At 49.0% G+C, this 17,792-nt stretch overlaps 1 protein-coding gene and 1 long non-coding RNA gene across 51 annotated transcripts in view; one reads left to right on the top strand and one right to left on the bottom strand.

The window, feature by feature from the left end:
* Positions 1–17,792, bottom strand: part of DTNB (dystrobrevin beta) — a 247,992-nt gene that overhangs the window by 16,033 nt on the left and 214,167 nt on the right. The gene's annotated exons all lie outside the window — the stretch shown is intronic.
* LOC146404925 (uncharacterized) lies at positions 332–7,725 on the top strand. The gene is made up of 3 exons (XR_014842516.1): positions 332–672; positions 3,482–6,396; positions 6,443–7,725. It is a non-coding gene; the product is annotated as an uncharacterized LOC146404925 (long non-coding RNA).

The following is a 17,792-nucleotide window of genomic DNA, read 5'->3' as shown; positions in this document are numbered from 1 at the left end:
GCCGCTCCCGGGGCATATGGAAGTTCCCAGGCTAGGGGTCCAGTTGGAGCTGTAGCTGCCAGCCTATGCCAGAGCCACAGCAACGCGGGATCCGAGCCGCGTCTGCAACCTACACCACAGCTCACGGCAACGCCGGATCGTTAACCCACTGAGCAAGGGCAGGGACCGAACCTGCAACCTCATGGTTCCTAGTCGGATTCGTTAACCACTGCGCCACGACGGGAACTCCCCTTTTGCTGTTTTTACTACTAACTTTTATAACCGTTTTCCATTGATAATTCAACATGTTCTATCTCGTGAAACATTCTGTGTTTGTCAGTGGCTTTAAAACTTTTTTTTTTTTTTTTTTTCTTTTTAGCTGTGTCTGTGGCATGTGGAAATTCCTGGGCAGGGGACTGAACCTACGCCACAGCAGTGACCTGAGCCTCTGCTGTGTCAACGCGGATCCTTAACCCACTCTACCACAAGGGAACTTGTAAAACTTTTATTATTATTTACTCTTTCAGGGTATATCTTTTCTTCCCAACTAGTTTATAAACAACTCAGGAAGTCCTGTTTTGGCTAAATAAAATGATTACATATTAATCATTGTATTTAAGCAAACCTTCACTTTTTTTTTTTTTGGTCTTTTTAGGGTCGCAACCGTGGCCTATGGAGGTTCCCAGGCCAGGGGTCCAATCGGAATCGTAGCCGCTGGGCAACACCACAGCCACAGCAACGTGGGATCCAAGCCACATCTGCAACCTACACCACAGCTCACCGCAACGCCAGATCCTTGACCCAGCGAGTGAGGCCAGGGATCAAACCCGCATCCTCATGGATGCTAGTCGAGTTCGCTGACCGCTGAGCCACGATGGAAATTCCCAAGCTTCACCTTTTACTCTATCATTATTACCACCCTCTGGTTTTTGGCCATTTTTATGGGAGAAGGGGTGAATAATAAAGCATAAAATTCATTCCAGTTTGGAAAGGCTTATGAGCAGGCGGCCAGTAAGGAAGGTGCTTATTGCAGTTTCAGCCCCAATCCAAACTAGATAAGGAAGCTGGGAAAGAGGTGAGAGAATGTGCAGAGAAGGCAGGAAAGTCTGATGCAGACGCCTGGCTCTGCAGGGAAGTCGTGAGCCAGCGGTTTGGGATGCAGGAGATAACAGAAGGGGCCTTTCCTGGGCCTTCCCAGGGCTGAGGGGAACCGAATAAAGGCTGCCTCTTGGGTTGCCTGGGCAGCCTCAAGGGAGGACCCCCAGCAGCCAATGACTCACCACAGTCTGATACCACAGGCCCAAAGGCGTCTGTCAATCACAGAGGAGCTGAAGACTCGGGGAAGTCGGGGTGGACCTTGGCTGCTGGGGGAGTCAGGAGCCCAGATGCCTCAGCCATGGAATGGGAGTGCCACCTGCGAGAATCAGCCCTGGCCACAGGCGAAGGACATGATGACCTCAGCACAGATTGACTTGGAGCTGTGGACGCTCTTCACTGATGCTACAAGCACCCAGCCTAGTCCCCAAGGTGTTGCACTCGTTTGGGCTGCAGGAAGGGGAAGAAGAATCTCTGAGGTAACTGGCTTCAGAGTTTGCCTAGAAACGCCCGGTTCGGGCAGGGAGTGCTCAGGAGGGAAGTTAAGGCCAGCTAAAGATTTTTTTTTTTTTTTTGCCTCAGTATGTGGCCTGTGAAATTCAAATTCACTTCACTGTATGACAGTTATTTGTCATCGCCTCAGAGGGCCAACCCAGCATTAAGCACGTGGCAAATACTCAATAAATCTCCTCGGTGAGACTGAGGCCAGGCACTGATGCCTGAAGACTGAACACCTGAGTGGTGAGAGCGGAGATGAACAAATAGGTTGCTTTTTAGGAACACAAGACTGAACCTTTTTATTGTAATAGGAAAATGCAAATATTTTAACAGGAAAATGACGCTGGGCGAGGAGGCAAGAGGAATGGACAGGGGTGGACAGCACATGTGGCTAAAACTCCAGGATGAGGAAATGAAACCGACTGCCCACCAGCAGCTTGAAAATAATCAGACCCCCGTCCTGGGATCCCTGCCCAGGACATGCCTTCAGAGGAAGACACAAACCAGACTGCTGACGCTGTTTTTTGTTCAGAGCAGTAGAGAGAGAAGAGCTCAGACCACTGCGAAGGGATCTCAATTTCCCCAGCGATCGCAAACGTTAGCCCTTGGCTTTAGGATCATGTTGGATTAAAACAATGCTAGGGCAGAGCTGTCAGGAGCCCTGGGAGAATTCTGGGTCCCTCGGAGCAAGGCTGCTTTGGCATCCTGGTGGGTCAGTGAATCCCACCAGGGCCCTGAGAAGAGGCGAAGGTCACAGGCAGCCTGTACGCGTGTACACCAGCCAGGCTGGGCGGAGGGGCCGGGAAGGCCTGGAGCCAGGCCGACCTGGGCTGAAGTATACACTGGTGCAAGGACGGTCAACTGGCACTGCTCCTGGGCGGTTCAGACACCAACAGAAGGCCTGGCAGCAGTCCTTTCAATGCCCTGAAAGGGGCGCTGCCGCCTCTGAGTGGTCTGACCCGCTCCCACCAGCCTTCCCGCTGTCAGCCTCACTGTCACCTCCTCGGAACCCTGGACGGCAGTGGTGGCGCCTCTCAAGTGTATCTTCCCACGTGCAAAGGCTTAAGAAGTATCTGTTAAGTGACAATGAGGGGGATCGAGTTTCTGACCCTTTCCCTGTGTAACGGAAGGTGGGAACACGGCCAGAGTGGGCGGCGCTCTCCGGGGAGGACGAAGTCTACTGTCGTCAATAAAGCTTTATGTGAGATCCTTTCACCAGGCCACCAAATGTGGCGGCCGACTGAGGAGGCCTCCAGGGACACCCTCCCTCCCTGGAGCCGCCCTCGTGTGGAATCCCCTCCCCCGAATGTGGGGCGGGCGTGGTGACTGCTTCTGGGGACCAGGCCAATGGGCCGCCCCTTCGGAGATCAGTTCATAAAAGACCGTGACGTCTGTCTCGTCCACACACGCCCTCTCGCTCTCTCCCCTGGTCACGCTAACGAAGCCGGCTGCCACCTTGAGAGCCGCCCCGCGGAGAGGCCCACGAGGCAAGAAGCTGAGGGTGGCTTGCGGGGTCCCAGCCGGCACCGAGCGGAGGCCTCTCAGTCCAACAACTCACGAGGAGTCCTGTCAACAACGATGTGATCTGTTGAGCCCTGAGGTGACTGTAAGCTTGTAAGGAGCCCTGAGCCTCGGCTTGTGAGGAGCCAGCTCAACAGCGCCTGGATTCCTGACCCACAGACGCTATGAGGTAAAATGTGTTCTTCTAGGGAGTTCCCATTGTGGTTCAGCAGGTTACGAACCCAACTAGTATCCATGAGGATGTGGGTTCGATCCCTGGCCTTACTCAGTGGGTTAAGGATCCAGTGTGGCCGTGATCTGTGGTGTAGGCTGCAGACGAGGCTTGGATCCCAAGTTGCTGTGGCTGTAGCTCTGATTCCACCCCTGGCCTGGGAACTTCCATATGCAGCAGGTGTGGCTCTAAAAAGCAAAAAAAATATAAAAACAATAAAAAAGTAATTTAAATTAAGTTTGTTCTTCTAAGCCATTAAGGTTTGGGGCAAGTTGTTACGTAGCAGATCCTCAGCCCACTAAGCAAGGCCAGGGATTAAACCCAGATAATCACAGACACTATGTCAGGTTCCTAACCCACTGGGCCACAGTGGGAACTCCTGGGTTTTTCTTTCAACCATGAGGCACACAGATTTTAATTTTGCTGGGGTTCGGGAGTTCCCGTAGTGGCTCAGCGGAAACAAATCTGACTAGTATCGATCCCTGGCCTTGCTCAGTGGGTTAAGGATCCGGCGTTGCCTGAGCTGTGGTGTAGGTCACAGACGTGGCTCAGATATGGAGTTGCTGTGGCTGTGGCGCAGGCTAGCAGCTACAGCTCTGAGTTGACCCCTAGCCTGGGAACCTCCATATGCTTTGGCTGTAGCCCTACAAAGACAAAAAAAAATTTTTTTTCCTGGGGTTCGGTCTCATTTACAAACTGAGCAGCAGCATCAACTAGAAGACGTGCCAAGTATTTTTCAGTTGTAAAATCCCTTGATTCTGTGACCTTCACCCATCTATGACCTTTGCCAGGTGACCTCATCTCAGAAACGCCAGGTCATCAAGGCTCTGCTTTGGTCTCACCACACTGTCAGCCGAGGGTCCTCCTCCGAGGGCTCTCGGCAGCCAGCTCAGGGTCCCAGAAGGCACGTTCTGCTCCTAACTTAGCTTTGGCACGAGTGGAGTCAACCCCAGCGATGCTGCCTGGAAGGAGGCGCAGGGAACAGGCTGCTGAGGCAGAGGGTGGGGCTGTCCTCTAATTACCCAAGTCCAGACGGGAGCGTGGGGCGCTCACCCTGCTGGGGGAGAGCCCTGCACACAGTGCACTTCTGGCACTTGAACCCGGCTGCTGCGGCCTGCTCGTCCCCTGGCCCCCGATAGGTGTGATGAGTCTGCGCCGGACAGTCGTGCTGAAGTCAGTGCAGTCGGGGGCACTGCACTGAGTGACTGCACCTCGTCTCAAGGCCCAGAGGGGCTGTGGGCTGAGGCAGGCCCTCCCCGTGCAGAGGTGAGCACAGCCCTCAGAGCAACCGCCTAGATTCAGTCGCGCAGGAGGGGGCTGGGGGAGCACTGCCCTTGGAACCTAGGGTTGACGGGAACCTGAGACTCACGCGGGAATCAGCAGGGGTGGGAGGACAGTCAGGTGGCTCTGGGAAGGGGGGATAAGCCGTCCACTGAGGGGAGAAGCAATCGCACGCCTCTGGGCTCTCAGATGCCGGGAGAGGGCAGGGGAAGCGTCACCACGCGCCCCTCGGTGTTTTAAGGTTTCCTGGTGCAAGGACAGAGGGACCTTGCTGTCCTACAGCCTACAACAAAGGCCTGAACACAGCACAGGCCAGTCACGTGTCTCACCAGCAACTAAGCACAATAATTGCCCTGTAACTCAGGTTCTCTGAATACAGAGGTCTCTTGTAGTTGGAAACAATTCTGCTCAAAAGACAGAACTAGAGAAATGTCACAGTCTGAGAAGCTCTCTCGTCTGCTGGCGCTTCCGCTTCTTCTACATCATCAAAGACTTAGAACCTGAGAAATCCATGTATCCTGTTCCAAGAAACAGCTTGGAAGTTATGCTGATAGTTTCAGAGGGTTTGTGACTCCAGGAAAACAGCCTGTGTTTCCCTCTGACATTCATTTGTATCTGAGGAGACGGAGGCCTAGAGACATCACAAGGTTGCAAATAAATGAGCAGCGAGGCTCAGATGGGTACCTGAGTCTTCTCATTGCCTTAACCTGCTGCGAGAGCCCTGAGCACGCTGGGATCCCAGCACCACGTTCCTGACGTCGGAAGGAACACGGATCCGTCGGGACTGTCACTGCCGAGGTCAACTGAGGTCTTCGATAGGAACATACAATCATTTCCAACGCGAGCGAGAAACGTGGAAAAGGAGAAAACGGCGATTCCGACTTAGTCTTTTGTCTAGAGTACAAATCTAATACTGGAGCCAACACAGGTACCGAGTGTGCCAGAGAAGGTGACTTGAGGACACTGCGAGCAGAGGCGGGGACTCTGGCAGGGAGAAAACGATAGACACTGTTCTTGGCCACTCAGCCATCCTCAGCAGGTGCCCGGCACACAGTACAGGCTCCATAAAAACCATTTCCTTCCCTTTTTTTCCCTTACGGAACAGGTATGAATTTTAAAAATCTCCTTGATACGCAAGTAATCAAGCCCAGAGAGGTTTATGGCAAAAAGCCTGATTTTGAGAGTCAATGCCCTTTCCGGAGCTCTGTCCACTGCATCCCCTCCACCCCCACCCCCAACGAAAACTCAGAGCTAAGTGGTTATCATGGCAACAGAAGGAGACACTTTAGTCTCCATTTCTCTCTCTCTGACTCATGGACACCTGCCAGGTAGCAGATGGCCTGTGTGGACAATTACCTTCATTTTGCTGCTGTGTATTTAAATTAAACAAACTGGCCTCTTTGCTGTCGATTTTCAGAGCTCACTCAGAAACAACAACAACAACAACAACAAAACCCCAAGAAAACAATATTGGGAGAAAGAAACTGTGGTCTGAAATTAAAAAAAAAAAAGCACAACAAAAACCCACAGACTATTTTGAGCCGGCACTGGTAGTGGCTCTGCTGGCAAACATAGCTCCCATCACACGTGGAAGGAAAAGGAGAGGGAGAGGATTACCTGATGCTGCACAGTCTTTCCTGCTGCAAGGTTTGGAAGTAATTGCCCCACACAACAAGAGGCAAGGCTGCTGGGGGAGTTCCTGTTGTGGTGCAGCAGTCAAAAACCCGACTAGTATCCATGAGGACGTGGGTTTGATCCCTGGTCTCGCTCAGTGGGTTAAGGATCTGGCGTTGCTGTGAGCTGTGGTGTAAGTTGCAGACATGGTTCGGAACCTGTGATGCTGTGGCTGTGGTGTAGGCTGGCAGGTGCAGCTCTGATTAGACCCCTAGCCTGGGAACTTCCATATGTTGCGGTACGGCCCTAGAAAGGTTAAAAAAAAAAAAAAGACTGCTGGGAGTCAGGCCCAGGGGTGGAGGCGAACACACAAGGAGAAGAGGTGGAGGAGAGAGAAAGCCAGCCATGTGGCACAGGACTGTGCATGGCAGCAGCTGTGGTTCCATCTGGGGTGAGTTAGAAACAGGTAAAGACTGTGCCTGGAGACCTCCCTTGCCCCGCAAAGTGTCCTGCAAGCTTAAGTGCAAGTTCGCTTTTAAGGATGAACTTGGCTTCTAAACACTGGGGTGAAGGGCTAGAGAGCTTCACAGTGTCTCTCTTCTCTCACCACTGTTAGCACATTTATCTACTGTGTGTGTCAGCTGGGAAGGAGGGGGGCCGCCCAAAAGTCTGCCCCGAGGTTCCTCCACAGGGGGCTGACACCTGTCTGTTCCCACATCACTTCAGGAAACTCGGGGCTTACCCATGACCTGTCACTCCCTGCAGTGGCTTGTAGAATTAGCTGCTTTAATTTTTTGCTTTTTATGGCCACACCCGCAGCATATGGAGGTTCCCAGTCTAGGGGGTCAAATCGGAGCTACAGCCACAGCAACATCAGATCTGAGCTGTGTCTGCGACCTACACCACAGCTCACGGCAATGCTGGATCCTTAACCCACTCAGCGAGGCCTGGGATCGAACTCGCAACCTCATAGTTCCTAGTCAGGTTTGTTTCCACTGCGCCACGACGGGAACTCGGGAACTCCGGGTTAGCTGCTTTAGACGTGACACATGGATGGCAGCACTGCTGGGTGTTTTGTGACCACACTGTTGGCAATGGGTAGAAGGTCATGGTTCTCAGTCTTCGTCTTTCGGCCCCTATTTAAGTTAAATTATATAGAAGACAAAGCTTACCCACGGCCGGAAGAGGTGGGGGACAAGGTGTCTAACTATCTTTCTTAGTGGCAGGAGAAAAGAGATATTAAGTTCCTGAGACTGTCTCAAAAGAACAGTCTATTAAAACTCACCATAAACCCAAAGATCAAAAGAAAGTTGAAATTTAAACTTAGATAGGGAAGCTCATAAATTCCAAGACTAGAATTACCCTCTTTCTGTTTGTTTCTCCTGGTTTGCCCAGCTCTGTTTGAAAATGGTATCCCAGTAGTTCTCACTGCAGGATTTCAAAGCTAGTTCCCAGCAAAATGATCAGGGGTCTCCGCGAGGGAAAAATCCCTATAAAATAGATACTGAACACTCAGACTGCCGTTAGTGGCCCAAAGAGCACAGGATTCCAGGAGCCCAGGAGCGGACGGTCATTAATTCAGACGTGGTCTTTATTCCATGATCAGGCAGGCAGCCAGAACCCGATCAACGTTATTCTAAAATTCAATGAGTCACATTTAAATGCTACTTGTAGGTAAGTAAGTAAAACGTGCATGGTGAGGGGTGGCACCCAATCCAGCACCCCCGCCCTTTGTCCACTCCCTGTGATAGGGTTAGACTCTAGGCTCTGTCGTCGGAGGGACCTGGTTTGGATTCCAGCTTTGCCATTTAGCAGCTGCGTGAACTTGGGGAACTTAGTGTCTCCTGGGCTCAGATTCTTCCTATGCAAAGAGGAGATGATAATATCTTCACAGGTCGGTGAAGATGTACATAAAACGCTCACATACCGGCTCAAGGGGCCATTACCTGCCGTGCTTCCACTTTGGAAGGTGCAAAGCCGGGGTACGAAGGGGCAAGGTCTCCACTGTCAGCAGGCTCACAGCCTCCTAGGCAGTTCAGCATGAACGTAGCTAGCAAGCAAAGAGGATGAAATCTGTGCCAGAGCAGAGGGACAAAGGAAAAGGAGCCCAGAGGCGAGAGGGTTGAACTCTGACCTTTTGGAACAGGGTGGTTTCAGAGAAGAGGTGGCATCTGAGCTTGTCTTGAGGGTATGATTTCAAAAGGCAGAAGAGGCTCGGGAAGGGCCGTCCAGGTGAGGAAAGGGCTCGGCAGAGGCGCCAGGAGAGGAGAGGCTGCGTGTGAGGGCACGCAGGAAGCACAGAAGATACAAGGTGGCAAGGAGGAGTAGGGGCCACAACCAGCCTGAATAAATGGTCATCGTTTATCGACGAGGCCACAGACGGGCAAACTGCAGCCCATGGCCAAATCCAGCTCGCCACCTGCTTTTTTATAGTCAGTGAGCTAAGACTGGCTTTTACATTTTTAAGCGGTTTTATTTTAAATGGTTATATAAGTCTTTATATAATATCTTTGATTTGGTTCACAAAGCCTAAAATGTTTACTACCCAACCCTTTCAAGAAAAAGCTTGCCGACCCCTGCCACTGGCCACGGGAGAGGGAGCCAGCGAAGGCTTCCGGCGGTGGGTCTGGTCTGACTTAGGAACCTGGCCCTGGGGCAAAGTGAATGAGGGACTGAGAAGCAGGAGACAGGAGATGAGACCTATGTGGAGGCTTTTCCAATAGACTCGGTGACAGATGACAGAGGCTGGTTTGAAGAATGGTGACAGGAACAGAGAAGAGAGAGATGCAAGCAAGCTTTTGGAGAAAAAAACGGACCAGACCCTGACAACAGTGTGGGCAGGGCAGAGAGTGGGCACAGCGCATGCGTGGAGGGAGTGCTGGCAACGACGTGAACAGAAGCAGGACATGTGGACAAGGGGTGATTGGTGGGGGAAGGTGACTGGAAATCTTTGACCGTCCATTCCACGTCTAAACCTCAGAATAGGGGATACTGAGAATGCCTCCAGGACTCAGACTGGAATCACAGGGAAAGGTTCTCTGGGCCCAGGGCTGTGCTTCTTACCTGGGAATAATTTTACCTGCTAGGGCCCTGGTGGGGGGTAGGGTGGTGTGGGCATCACTGGAATTTAGCAGATGGAGGTCAAGGGACCTGTGAACATCCCACAATGCACATAACACCCCGCACCCAACCACCGCCACTGCCAAGGATGAAGACCTGACATTACTCTAATGTGACAGAGCTACAAGGCCCTCAAGAGGGTGGCCTCTCCAGGGCTTCTTTTCCCAGGTGGTGAGCTGCTGTGGCAGGAAGGGCAGGCCACCCACCAGGAGCCTCAGATGAGGTTAGAAATTTCAAGGGGCCCAAGAATAAACTCTGATAATCGTCTGAACACTTGGGGGATGTTCTGGGGGCAGCTACAGGCCTGAGAGTCTCCTAGACACTCTCTTGATTTCCTGAGGTCTGATGTGATTATACATCCTTGAAACGTGAGATGTGAAAGCAGTGAATGAATAGTGAATGTTACACGTATTTAAGTCAATCAGAATGCACACTTATGAAAGCACTGCAGGATTTATGGCTAGCCAGCTTTGCAGAGCAGCAGTGAGCTGGCATGGGTCTTAGTAAAGGTACCGCTGTAGCTGGAGTTAACTGTCTTTCTGCATCGCCTCTAATTTTGTAAAACGTGCCTCTGTATTTCCTTTTTCTCCTCTCTCTTTCTTTTTTTAAAGCACTGGGCATCTATACTACAGCTCCAAATGGGAATAATTCTACTTGCCAAATTATGATTAGCAGCAAATGGAGATGAGTGCAAAGGAGTCTATCATATCCTTCCGTAATATGTTTCTTTGGCTGAAACTAAGCAGATGTTCATTTCGGTGAAGGACTCTAGGCCAGGAAGTTCCCTACCTTGGCACTGCTGTTAATTTGGAACATCAGAACCCGCCTGAGGTCAGCTATATAAACCCGTAGAGATTGGTACAGCATCAGGATTCGAGGAAATGCCCACAGATGCTCTCCAAGTGGAGGCTCACAGGTCCAACTACATGCCAAGCGAGGATACTGAATGCGGTCTAACAGAAAGAGACGGTAGAGAATCTTCTCTTCCCACGGGAGGTGTGGCTCAGAATCCCAGAGATAAGCCAAAACAGAGGGCTTCAGGAAGTAGTTGATGTTGTCCTTAGGATGCGCTCTGTTGTTTGGAAAAGTGGGAGGTAGGAGGTCGGCATGAATAAACCCTGGGGAAGGAGCTGGTTAGAAAATCCAGACAATGAAGTGAGGGCCAGAGGGTTTCAAAGTCACAAAAGGAGACACCAGTCTCACGAAGCCAGGTGGATTTCTTAAGAACTTTCTTGGTTCAGAGGCTTTTCCCAATATACTGACTGGTATCAGTGATGAAAGGATCAAAGAATTGTGGATTGGAAGTTTATAGATGAGAAAACTGAGGTTTGTAAAGGTTATATACATGTTGAGATAGAAAAGAAATGAGCTTTTGTCAACACGGTTGGATGAGTGAGAGGAACAATTCATTCGCATGTAACTCAATGAGGGAGATTAAAGATTTAACGCCTCCTTCCTTTGAGGGGAAACCAATGCAGGGGAAGGTGGGGAGGTTGGACAAGACAGAATCTGTTTTTCAGAGCTGTCTACACGCTACCGTACTGCAAATCCCCTTTCCCAGGTTGCTGCTAACTTCCTTACTGTTAGATCTTTGCCTTATTGTCTTATTAACGCTCTCCTTGAAACTGCTTTTTTTATGAGAACCCACAATCCGAGCCCTCCACTCCTCTTTCTTCTGTTGTCTATTGTGGGTTTTCTCTAAGGCCCATGTTTATGGTTTCATCCTTAAATTGAAGACTTCCACAAGTGACACTGCTAATCTAGTTTTCCAACTAAATTTCCAGCTGCCTATCCCCAAATAGCTAATAAACTAGACAAAAAGCTTGACAGCCTGCCTATTCTTTGTAACACAGTATGTCCAAAACCAGACTAAAGTCCCTTTCCTGTATCCCATATCATCTCCCCAGTTTCACTTTTTCAGTCAATTTCCCAGGTTCTTGGGCTCCTAACCTAGAAGTCATGTTCCTTTCTGTTGATGCTTTTGCTGGGACTCAGACTGCAGTATTCTGGGGGTAGATACGGTGTCCTAGGAATTCGTCTTCGTCCAGGGGAAGGTGAATTTCTCCAGCTTGAGGTATAGCGACTTTCCCTAGAGACCCTGGTGCCTAGATCTCATATGTCACATGCACTCTGGTCAAGAGAGGAAAACAGAGAAATACAGTACAGGAGGAGAAAAAAACCAAGCAGGTGAGGAAATCCCTCAGGTTGTGACTCAGAATGATTTAAAATACTGGGGGTGCTGCAAAGACCCAAAAGCTACCCCCACCCCACATATCCTCAGACTATAAACTCCCTAGAGTGTTTACAGAGTTGGGGGAATAAAATGCAAGTACCTACTTTTTTTTTTGTTTTGTTTTGTCTTTTTCTAGGGCCACACCCATGGTATATGGAGGTTTCCAGGCTAGGGGTGGAATCAGAGCTGTTGCTGCCAGCCAACACCACGGCCACAGCAATTCAGGATCTGAGCCGCGTCTGTGACCTACACCACAGCTCAGATCAACGCCAGATCCTTAACCCACTGAGCGAGGCCAGGGATTGAACCTGCAACCTCATGGTTCCTAGTCAGGTTCATTAACCACTGAGCCACAAAGGGAACTCCGAGTACCTATTTTTCAATATTGCAATGACATTTCCTCTTTTGGAGGAAACAAACAAACAAACAAACAAACAAAACCCCCCAACAAGGTACCAGGTCCCTATGGCGAGTTCAGGAGGCGAAACTGCTGAATGAGCACACTTTGTGGATTTTCGCAAGGCCATCCGTGGGCAGCCAGCTCTGGCAGAGAGTCTGTGTACACGGACCAGGACTGGGACCCAGGCTAAAGGCTAAGGGCACAGCCAGAGCAGCCTGCAAACTTGGGAGGGCGGCAGTGGTGCCTATGGCTCTAGCTGTTACTGACCTGGCTTGTGTTCTGTATACAAAGCATTGCGTCAATCATGAAATAAGTGTCATGCTCCTTGAGGGTGGGATTTGTGCAGCTCTCTTTCTGTCCTCCAAAAGGCCAAGCTTCTTCACTGCTCACTTGAACATAGGAAGACAGGGCTGAAGACAAAAATAAATGGCAGTCCTCTCCTACCTTGCAGGAAGTAGACTCAAGACTTCTATTTCAGAGTATGATGGGAGCTCAGAAAACTTCAGCAAGGCATGCGGATCACTTTGCAAAGAGACTGTGTCCAAGGCCTAAGTGAACCAAGAGGGAACTGACCCCTGAACACAGCAAGGGGTTCACCAGTAGTCTCTTTAATGGACAAAGAGGAGCTTTTTATTTGTTGCGTACTTTTTTTTCTTTTAAATACTTTCTCTTAGACTTACGAAGTTAACATTCAGGAGGTCTGTCATGGGTCAGCCATGGCTGACTAAATACTGAGGGCCCTTCCTCTGGGGCATATTTGGTGAAGGTGTGGTCAGAGATGGGGGCTTCTGACAGCCAGCCCACACCATGCTTTCCTTGGTGTAGTTGTGGTGGGCTATTTGGTTCTGGAAATCAAAAATGGCAAGGGCCGAGTCCCATCTGACATCCTAACTGACTGAAGTAGAACACGAGGTCCCGAGTGTGGCCATGGTCTCTCGGTGGACTCACCAAGGCTCCTCTAATCACATAATCCTCAGAGAACCACCTATGTAACCCCTGGACCACCACCCTACTCCCCGGGTCAAGGCCACCCCTGTGGGAGCCCCCCATCCTTATACATCACTGTCTACAGTCTTTAACTCCAAGCTGCTTCTGTGACCTATGCCATAGCTTGTGGCAATGCTGGATCCTTAACCACTGAGCACTGAACCCACATCCTCATGGATAGTAGTTGCGATCTTTTTTTTAATCCCTGTCTTTTTAGAGCCACACCTGTGGCATATGGAGGTTCCCAGGCTGGGGGTTGAATCGGAGCTATAGCCACCAGTCTACACCACAGCCACAGCAAAGTCAGATCTGAGCTGTGTCTGCAACCTACACCACAGCTCACAGCAACGCTGGATCCTTAACCCGATAAGTGAGGCCAGGGATCAAACCTGCATCCTCATGGATACTACTCAGATTTGTTTCCGCTGAGCCACAAGGGGAATGCCACTAGTTAGGTTCTTAATCTGCTGAGCCACAACGGAAACTCCAAGTTTCAAACTTGATGATATTCTAACAGGCGAAATGTCTAAGGGAATACATCCTCATGAATAAACTGAACCCTTGCCTTGGGTAGCTCACTTTATTTGGTGTTAGCAATCCAGCAGTGAAATTTTATGGCATGTTGAGTCTCTGGGAAAAAAAATAAAACCCTAAGGTGTTCCTAGAATAAATTTGTACATTGAAATCCCCCCAGCCTAGGACTGTGACCTTGAGGGACTGGCCCGCAGTTCAACAGTAAACACCCTCAGCAGCAAGACCTCATCCATCTGCTGTTACTTTAATGCACCCCTCTGTAACCCTTTGTACCCCTGTGTAACACGCTGATAAATCCCATAACCACATTTCTGCTTCTGGGCACTGGGTTCTTACTCCACAATATTCAAAATACTTTCTTTTTTCCTTGTGTTTTTTGTTTTCATGCCTGTAGCATGTGGCAGTTTCTGGGCCAGGGAGTGAACTGATGCCACAGCAGTGACAACCCTGGATCCTTAACCTTCTGAGCCACCAGGGAACTCCCTCGAGATATTTTCAAATGGTATAAATAACTATGGATAATCCTGTATTTTATATATGATCTGTACTAAAACAAAAGAGGACGATTTACTCTACATAATCAGTATCTGTTCTTTAGATGGAAATAAAAATAGAGTTAATACTAATATATTAGTTTGGTCTTCCTATTTTTTGGATAATATTGTTTTTCTTTCTTTTGGTCATGCCTACAGCATGTGGAAATTCCTGGATCAGGGATCGAACTTGAGTCATAACCATAATCAGAGCCACAGCAGTGACAATGCCGGATCCTTAACCCACTGAGCCACCAGGGAGCTCTAGAAATTTGCTTTTCTGATTCTTTTTTATAAAGGATATTTCTGAACCATCATGTAGTCTCTTGAACAGATCTACCTATTATATGGGAGTACCTCAAGCAAAATTACTGCTATGTCCCTTACAATGAATAAACTTATGAATTCATACTGCTTTTAAGTCAAAATCTTATAAATTTGGTTAACACCAGTTTTCATTCAGCAACTACTTATTGACCGTCTGTCATGCAGTGGCCACTGGGCTAGTGCTAGGGGATGGAGTAGTTAAAAAGGCAGACTAGGGCCTTTAATTACAGTCTGACGATTATCATGGGCCTGATTAACCTGACTCAATCGACACAATCTAATTCCTGAGCCTGTTAAACTGCAGGGTACAGCGTGGGTCGAACAGTCACTCAATGAAGTCTTATCTGAAATAGCCAGGCAGTTGTGCCCTTAATTATAACCCTTGGATCTGAGAAAAGCGAGGGGGAAGGATGGGGGGAGGCAGCGAGGAAAGACAGAGGAGTTATCAGCGGAGGTACCAATGGCAGTGAAGCTCTGGAAAGGTGGCTGAGGCCGACGGTAGAACTGCAGCCTCAAAGTCACACTTATTACGCATTTCTCTCAAATTCCCCTAAAGCCAAAATAATCCCTGAAAGGGAATGAAGAAGGCAGACTGCATAAAAAGTCCCCTGTAATGGGTGTAATGGATGTATGGAGTCCGTGTGGGGAAGCAAGACTGGTAAATTCTTCTTTTAAAAAATCTTTTATAATTATTTTATGCCCCATATAGGGTAATACATTCTGATAGGGAAGAAATTAAACTACCCCAGCCAGAACCCAGGAGGAGGAAAGGGTTACGACTTAGCTCTGTGTTAAGTACCTCTTGGTGCCTCGCCCAGTAATGATACAGATTAAGGCAGAAGCTTGAGGTCTGGAGCTTCATGGTCTTTCCCCTTGTACACATTCAAAATGTTGCTGAACTACAGAAAGCCCAAATTTGAGCCTCACTGCTGAGCCTTAGGTGGGTCCAAATGAAACCTGTGATGTGGACAGAAGAGCTTCCTCCCTGTATCCACACGGCAGGACGTCCCGCCTCATACTATGGGGGGAAAGACGAGGAAAACATAATTTGGACCAGTTTGCGCTATGGATGGTCCCCTGGACAGTGAGGACTAGAACCTGAGCTCAAGGCCTTGGCTACGGAGAACTCCCAACACGCACACAAGTGGCTCATGAGTGGCCGGCGATCTGGGCCTAGCTTCTCATTTTGCCAGCTTCGAGGGGAGGATGGTCTCACACACAATCAGAGGCCCCTAGAATGAACTTGTAATTTAATCCCTGTCTGCTCAAGACCAGCTTTAAATTGACCTGAGAAATAATAGACCAGCAGTGACAATTTCTGGTTCTTGGATTACACTGTAATCTATAAAATTTTTTAAAAATTAAGTACTGGAGTTCCCTGGTGGCTCAGCGAGTTAAGGACCTGATATTGTCACTGCTGTGGCTCTGATTACAGCTGTGGCATAGGTTTGATCAATCCCTAGAATTCTGTATGCCACAGGAGCAGCACCCCCCCCAAAGTATCTATTGGCAGCCCTACTGCTGCCATAAAGAAATATCTTTAATGTCTGCCCTATTCTGGAAGGTGTGCTCGGGTGAGGTGTGGGATGCTCCCGATGACATGATTTGCTCTGAGCTGGCACATTTAGAGAAGGATCAGGAGAGGCTACTCTGGCTGGACTACTGGGGGAGGTTCCCAGCAAGTGGTTTTAGCTGTAAAGCACACCTCTGGGGTGCAGAGGGATGACAAAAAGGAGGGGGAGCCCTGGTGCCAGCAACTACAGGTGAGGTGATGCCCTGAGCTGTCGGAAGGGTGTGGTCACAGCAAGAGGATGAGACTGTCAAGGAAAAGAGTGGGAGAAGGAAGAACAGATGTTTTATTTCCCTCCCTCCAACACCATCTCGCTCATCCTCCTACTTGTGGTAGGCACCTGCCTCTCTATGTCTAAGCAACCTGGAGGACTGTGCTTTCCTGCCCCCACCTCAAGTTAGGTGTGGTCATGTGACTTGCTTTCGCCAAAGAAATGGAGTGGAAGTGATGTGTGTCACTTCCTTGCAGAAGCATTTAACGGCCGGGCTTGACTTTCTATCCAGGTCTTCTCCTGCTTTGCCCATGCGAATGTCCCTTGATGTGAAAGTGCCATAAGAGCAGAGTGATAAATTATGCATGAGTGAGGAAAAAACAAAACCAAAGAAAGACAAAAATAAACACACTTTGTTTACATTAAGGCCAATGAGACCTCTGGGTCACTCTCCTACCCTGACTTCACACTCTCTCTTCTTCCCTCTTTTTTTTTTTTTTTTTTTGGCCATTTCTAGGGCTGCATCCTCGGCATATGGAGGGTCCCAGGCTAGGAGTCTAATAGGAGCTGTAGCCGCCGGCCTACGCCAGAACCACAGCAACACAGGATCTGAGCCACGTCTGCGACCCACACCACAGCTCACGGCAACGCCAGATCCTTAACCCACTGAGCAAGGCCAGGGATCGAACCCGCAACCTCATGGTTCCTAGTTGGATTCGTTAACCACTGAGCCATGAAAGGAACTCCTTCTTCCCTCTTTCTGACAGCCTCTCTGTCTTGCCTTGCCTCCTCCCTCATTACCCATCTCTTCCTTTCTTCTCCCTTTACCCTCTGATTCCACTGCTCTCCTAACTGGAAATAACAGTAAATAGGATGTCTCATAGTCCTCTTCTTAATTTGTTTTTTGAACAAGAAATGACGCATTTCTTATTTCTCTCTTTAAGAAAAAAGCCCTGAGGTAAAAATCAGCTTTAGCGTGTATTAAAAAAAAAAAATGCATGCTTTGAAAACCTTATTATGTTATGTAAACATATGGTGTTACTATTGTGGGTAGGCCCTCAACTGATTTTCCTGTGTGGGTTAGTGGCTATCAGGAAAAATAAAAACAAACAAACTGTTCCTAAATACCATGCAGCTCAGAAAAACCAGAGCTCCCTCTGGAGTAGGTTCTGGACAGGAAATCACTTACAGCCTAACGAGTCCCTTAGTTTTCACCGGTAACTCTGTTAAGAAGGCTCCTGGAGCTGGAGCATCCAGAAGCCCGTTCAAGGCTAAAAGAACATCTAAAGTTCTCAAAAGAACTACTCATTTTTATGCACAGTCTTTTATGACACAGTATTTAGCCATGAGGTTCCCGTGACCACAATGCAAGTTGTTTCAAGCAATTAAAGTTGCTGTAATCCTGAAGCAGCACAAAAGGTAAGTGCAGAAAATGCAACTGTAGCCTGGCTCGTCATGCACATTTAAGGAAACACAAGTGATGTGTACTGCGAAAACAAATTCAACAAGCTCTGATTTCAAATAAGAACATGCTCTACTAGGTGAACATGATGTGGCTTTTTAGGCCATTTTACACCACCATGGCGAGAACTGCCGAGGATTTTACACATAACCAATGCTGCAGAGATGATGCTGGTGCAGGGAGGAGAGGAGAAGGTATGGAACAGTTAAATGAGGG

The sequence above is a fragment of the Sus scrofa genome, chromosome 3, assembly GCF_054392235.1.
Source record: "Sus scrofa isolate SSC_HxYL_T2T_F1_AM1 chromosome 3, Sscrofa_HxYL_maternal_Yorkshire_Landrace_v2.0, whole genome shotgun sequence".
NCBI lineage: Eukaryota > Metazoa > Chordata > Mammalia > Artiodactyla > Suidae > Sus > Sus scrofa.
The sequence above is the reverse complement of the archived record's forward strand: the minus strand, read 5'-3'. Positions and strand labels throughout refer to the sequence as shown.